The sequence below is a fragment of the Lolium perenne genome, chromosome 7 (assembly GCF_019359855.2).
Source record: "Lolium perenne isolate Kyuss_39 chromosome 7, Kyuss_2.0, whole genome shotgun sequence".
Taxonomy (NCBI): domain Eukaryota; kingdom Viridiplantae; phylum Streptophyta; class Magnoliopsida; order Poales; family Poaceae; genus Lolium; species Lolium perenne.
In genome coordinates, this window is record NC_067250.2 from 229,522,518 (window position 1) to 229,529,596 (window position 7,079).

Below are 7,079 nucleotides of genomic sequence, written 5' to 3' on the forward strand. Positions count from 1 at the left end.
ATGTCATCCTCTATGTACAATAAAATTTCTTTTCTTGGATTATTTTTGGCTCCCGATATTTGGTCACTTGCCTTTTTCTTTCAATCTCATGCCGACTTTGAAACGTTGAGGAAGATGCTGGCTCATGGGTCCCGCATGTCATCCTCTATGAACAATAAAAGTTTCCTTTGTTGGATTTATTTTTTACCCCTAATTTCTCGGTTATTTGCCTTTTTCTTTTGATCCCCTGCCCCCTTTGAAACCATGACGACGCACAAGGCAGGTCGGTCCCACATGTCATCCTCTATGAACAATAAAGGTTTCCTTTGATAGATTTATTTTTTACCCTAATTAATTTCTGGCTATTTCCTATTTTTATTTTGATCCCCTGCCGCCTTGGAATAGTTGAGGATGTTGCTGCCTCATGGGTCCCGCATGTCATCCTCTCAGAAAGGTAAAAGTTTCATTTCTTGGATTTTGTTTACCAACTGATTTTTGGCTTTTTTTTGTTTCGATCTCCTGCCGCCTTTAAAACGTTGGACGACGCCGCCTGGCTCATGGGTCCCCAATGTCAGCCTCCCCGTCTCGCAAATCCTCTTTCTGCAAAGGTTGTATTTCTAGCTAGATAGCTAAGGTGGATTCGAATCTGCCGTGGTTCAGGCAGCTCAGGTAAGCCTTCTTGCACTGATTAATGGAACTAGTGTATAGCAAGGTCAAGACGTGTGGCTTGGTGTAATGAATCTATTTGAATCATGTTGTGGATTCAATCTGATAGTTCTCTAACAGGTCAGCCAAAATAGAAATTAAGTTTTTTTCTAAAACGGAAATGCAAATTAAGATGAACACAAACATTAGTTATCATAATAGCTGATCATACATACATACTTGCTAAGAGCAAAAGCTTGCCAGAGTTTTACCACCCATACAATTAATTAGCAGCTCAGATAAGATAACCTTATATAAGTATAACTACAAATGCATTTGCTAAGGGCTCATGGGACAATAGAACTAGACAGCCGCAAACTTGATGACCAGCATGTCACAGTGGCATCGAAAGATCTTGACCTTCAACTTTGATCCAATGCGAAGTTTGGCACCGTCAATGAACTTTTTCCACCTGGAAGTAACAGCCCAGCGGCCATCTGTGGGACTGACGGAGTACCGTCCCTCCACGGTGAGATCTTCACTCTCCATGACGAGGGAAATCTTGCCCCTTCGGCCAGCATTGAGATCCTTGGCGATACTTTTAGGCAATTTCTGATTCAAAGCAAGAGATACCAACAAAAATTAGTCAATGGCACCAATACACTGAAGACTGAACCATGTGAGACTTTGAGCAGAGAAGACATCAAGATAAGAGCAGTTATGCTGTCATATACTCACGAACATAGCCTTCAGATGCGTCCTGGTCACCACACGGGTGGCCACAACAATGAGCTGAGACCTCGGTGATCCGGTGGGGCAGTGTGCAGAGCACTGGCTGGTACACGAGCTGGTGTCGATGCAGAGACTGCTGGGCAGGTGCAATAAACGGTGCCTCTAGAGGAACCGGTGCTGATGCGGGAGACTCAGGCAGGTGCGAACGGTGCAGCTAGAGGAACCAAAGTCTTGATGCGGGATCCCGTCTGGGCAGGTGTAGTATATGGGGCCTCTACAGAACCAATGCGATGTAGGGGCCTGCTGGGTAGATGCAATAAACGGTGCCGGTACAGAACCGGTGCTTGATGCAGAGAGTGGGAAGCGGTGCCGGTCTTGGTGTGGGTGCCCTTTGTGACATCCGCTCTGTTCCATCGGGATCTGCAGCTTTGATCATGTTAAACCCAAAGCAAGCTAGAATAGAGGGAATGGTTTAGAACAACTGCTCGTAATGCGTAATCAAAGGATATGAGTACAAAAAAGTTACATATTATATATTTGGAAGTGTCTCCAACTCAGAAGCGATTACGTATGTCCGCCCGTTTGAGTTTCTCGATCCTCGGCTCGTCGCCCTTCTTCGCACCGTAGTCAAAAGCAAACTTTCTCCAATCATGTCCATACAAATATGTGATGGCCTGCGTCTTGTAGACATACACCTCATAGACCGTGTAGGTGTTCATCAATTTGCCATTGCCATGCATAGTGAAAGACCCTTCATGCGGACACATCTGGTTAATCATTGGACGAAGTTCACAAGGTACGATCTGCGGTGAAAATTGATACTAATGTAAGAAGCAGGAAAACTAAAAACAAGACTTTACTATATGCCAATTCATGCTAAACCACTGAGAATACATACCTGTAACTCTGTGAAGGAGTTATTAGAAAGGTAGATAGAGCCATAGGAGGTGTTATATGCGGGGTATGTACATGGGCTTGCCATATTCCCGCAAGCTCGGCATCGGGATGGTGAAGGAAACATGGGAGGTACTACTGGTGCGTAGCGCTGAATGTAAGTGGAAGAATTAGGTTGTGTAAAGTGCATAGTTCAGAGCAATGCAAATGTTGACAAGTGAGTGCATAACACTATGTTACAAACTGAACAGTCAAAATTTAGTGTATGATGAATATAAGCATGCTAATTTGGCGTTTCCGAATTCCAAGAAGCGATGAGATGAGCCGGTTATAATATCGTAAATAAATCATGGCATGTATATGTGGCTTAAGAAAATATACCCGAACCCTTGATGGTTACGGCCCGGCTGGTCCTTGGACTTGAGCTTATATAAGCATCCAGAAGGTGGGGGCAGTAACTTGGTGGCAGCCTCTGCAGATGCCTCATCGGCAGCTTGCAATCCTTTTGACCAATGAAGGCTTAGCAGTTTCAGTCTGCATATGAAAATTGATGAGCAACAGACATCAGCAGTGATATATAAAATGAATCTATGAGACACTGATGCATATAGTGCTGGATGTAAGTGGAAGAATAGGGTTGTGTGTGTTTCTGAACTATTGGTAAGCATAATTAGACAAAGCTGGCAATAAACAGACAAATCAAATCATGTAAGAGGATTAAGAAAATATACCTGCTTAAAAAGGATACCACCCAGCTGGCCCGTGGCCTTGTGCTTGAGGATGTTTTCAGAAGATGGTGGCGGCACCATCATCTTCACAGCAGCCTCATCAGGATCATTTTTTATCCATTTGAGTAGAGGCACAGAAGCTTCATCCTGCATATGAATAGCAACAGAACTCATCATTGATATTTAATAAATCTATGAGATGGACTGATGCAAAAAGTGCGGGATGTAAGTGGAAGAATAGGGTTGTGCATAGACAACAGTTGACAACAATACAAATGATTACAAAAGAAGCCAACGGAACTCAACAGTTTATATACTGGATGAGACAGACTGAAAAGTGAAAAATTAGTGTATGATGATTGTAAGCAAACGCAGTGTTTCTGAACTTTTGGTAAGCATTAGGCAAAGCCAACAGTAATTAAATAGATAATAATAAAATCATGTATGTGGATTAAGAAAATATACCAGATTCATTAAAAGGTCACCACCCAGCTGGCCCATGGCCTCGTGCTTGTAGAGGTTTTCGGATGATGGTGCCGGCACCATCGTCCTCACAGCAGCCTCACCAGCCTCATTTTGCATCCACTTGAGTAAAGGCGCAGCAGTTTCAGCCTGCATAAGAATGGGAACAGATCTCAGCAGTGATATTGAATGGCTCTGAGACAGACTGATGCATATAGTCTTTGGATGTAAGTGGAAGGGTATGGCTGTGTATGGACAACAGTTCACAACAATGCAAGGGTGTGTTCGGTTCTGAAACAGCGTGGAATGGAATGGAATGGTTCCATTTTAGAGGAATGGAATGGTTACATTTTTTTCGATTGGGAAAAATGGAGAGCGGAACAGATCAAGGTTAAACTAATCATTTGCCTCAAAATTGTAATTAGCAATTGCAAATGACATTTAATCTCAAAATCGTAATTAACAGCGCCTAATGGTGCTCTTTTAATCTAAAAATCGTAATTAACATCATTTTTTGTTAGGTTAGGGGAACTGGAGAGTAGATGAACATTACTGTATGATGATTGTAAGCAAACGAATTTGGTGTTTCTAAACTTTTGGCTTCGAGATCTTATGGGCTTCAACTATAGCCTACCCCAACTTGTTTGGGACTGAAAGGATTGGTTGTTGTTGTTGTTGTTGTAAACTTTTGGCAAGCATTAGAAAAAACCGACAATAAACAGACAAATATCAAGGCATGTTTTGTGGATTAAGAAAATATACCATATTCATTAAAAGATCACCACCACGGCGCGTGGCCTTGTGCTTGTAGAGGCATTTAGAAGATGGGGCGGCATCAACATACCGGGCAGCTCTGATCACCTGGCAGTTTTGATCTTCCTTTTGAGTAAAGGCCCTAAAGTTTCAGTCTGCATATGAATAGCAAAACAAAAGGCAGACCTCAGCAGTGATATTGAATTACTGCATGAGATAGACTGATGCATATAGTGGATGCTCTTAGCCTTTTGCACCATGAACACTAGCTATGGACAGACAAAAAAAACTACTCCAGTTGACTCAGCTTTGTCTAGATACCTCCATCCCAAAGCTTAAGGCTTATTTATTTTTGAGAAATCAAAACAAGTAAAGTTTGACCAAAATTTTAGAACATTCTATCAACAAATATAATATTGTGTAGATACCGTAGGAAAATATATTTCACAACCTATTTAATGATATTAATTTTGTATTTTGCATGTTAATGATTTTTGGTAAAAGCTTAGTCAAACATGATATAGTTTGACTTTCTAAAAATAATATAATCCCTAAGCTTTGGGATGGAGGTAGTAGTATCTAGAGCTAAAAACACATCTAGATACATCCGTATCTACAGATAGTTGAGTCAATTAATTTGGATCTGAGGGTGTATCAGATTCAGACTACATCATGGTAAGTTGGTTAAAAAAAATTACCCCTCGGCGGTCCCTGCCCAGCTCGGCAGTGGCATTTCGCTTCTTGTCTTTGCAGATCGGGCCATGCTCCTGCGGCAGGTGGGCGCTATTCTCGTTCCCCATAGCCTCGGCACGGAACCTGGAGGTACCAACCTGATACGTAGAATATAGAGCATGGTGTCACGAGAGGCTTTATGCACAAACGGTGAAGACATGTGCTACTTTAAGCATCTTCCGTAACGAGGAACAGATTGAGGATGCGGCAGACGTAGTGGATAAGCAAACGGAGTACCTGCTTTGCGGGGCTGGGGACACAGCTCAGGCTCATCCAACTGCCCACATGCGTGGTGGCCTTACGCTCCATTGCCCCCACCACCACCGAGGTATTTCCTTTCCTGTACAAGCTGACAAAAGATACATTAAGGATCTGCAGAAACTACAAAGGTTGCAAATGTCGACAAATAAAGGAAGAACACCCCAATCCAAGCAAAGGTAGCCCCCGCCCCCCACGCCCATCAATCACTCCCAGCGCGAGGGTGACCAGAAAGACACCCCTTCGCCCAGAATAGGAAATAGTAGATGCGCAAGATATCGAGGTGAGGAAAAAAGAACCGATCTCGAGAAAGGAAAGAGCATTACTAGTACTACCTAATCCGCTTGGTCTAGATGCAGCTTGCCCCTCCAAGCTGGATGCCTGGACGGTGGAGGCGAAAGGAGGGGATCGAGCTAGCGGCTTGCATCCGTCGAGGCTCGGCACTCAATCGGGAGAGACAAAGGGGGCTACATAAAGGGGAGGGGTAACATATTTTATTACACAAAGTGAACTTACTGCTGTGACTAGTCATTACATGTCTCACTTTGGCCCAGGGCCCATAGTGTGGCACCCCAAATTCACTTGAACCTGCACGGCGGGACGCATTGGCGCGTCAAGAAAACCCCCGAATTGTAGCGGGGAAATGAAACATTTCACAAAAAATCGAAATTCAAGCACACTGCCACGCGCCAAGCACGCGGGCTGTTCCTTCCTCTTCCTCGGTTCCTCCTCCCCTATCCGAAAAAACCCCAAATCCCAAGCTCAAACAACAACAAAAAAAAAAACCAAATCCCCTGGCCGCCATGCATGTCCTCGTTAACCCGCTGGAGATCGTTCCCGGACGAGGCGGACCCCCCGCCCTGAGATCCCGAGTTCGGCCGTTCCGTCCACCTCGAGGCATCACAGTCTTTGTCTGCAGCTGGCGGCTTGAGGGGTACCGCAGAGGAAGTTCCGTAGGAAAGTGCTCATAGCAACCGTGCAAGCTCACCGGCGTGCTGTATCCCGAGAGGAACTGGTCAAAGCTTTGTTATTCGCCAAAAAAAAAGCGGGCCAAGATCTGGTCAAAGCTTCATCGATGGCTTGCCGCGAGAGGCTTGGAGTCCAGAGTCAATAAACTAGCTGCTAGAGGACTTGGGCGATTTACACCGATTCATATTAACTGACTCAAGTTTGTTAGTCTAGTTAACAAATGCATCTAGATACATCCATATCTAGACAAAATTGAGTCAATTAATATGAATCAGAGGGGAGTGCCTGAAAGTGTTTCATGCTACCAATTAATGCGCTGGCAGGATTTGTAGAAGTAATTGTGCTACTACTCATACGATGAACTGATTGTGTGGGTGTCAAATTTTGCAACGCGATCATCCACTGAGTACTTAATTATAGTTCTAGCGCCAAAGGCGTACAAATCATAACAAAGATAGTACATACTACAGCACCAGAACATAAAAGTACGAATCATAAAGTAGCTCAACATTTTGCATCAGGGCTAGGTGGTCCTGAGACTACCGGGACGCCCCTGATGATCTCCGGGCGTGCATCCGTGATACGTCTCCGACGTATCGATAATTTCTTATGTTCCATGCCACATTATTGATGATATCTACATGTTTTATGCACACTTTATGTCATATTCGTGCATTTTCTGGAACTAACCTATTAACAAGATGTCGAAGTGCGATTCTTTGTTTCTGCTGTTTTTGGTTTCAGAAATCCTAGTAAGGAAATATTCTCGGAATTGGACGAAATCATCGCCCAGGGTCCTATTTTGCCACGAAGCTTCCAGAAGACCGAAGAGTCAACGGAGTGGGGCCACGAGGTGGCCAGGAGGGCAGGCGGCGCGGCCCCACCCTTGGCCGCGCCGCCCTGTCTCCTGGGCCCCTCGCGTCGCCC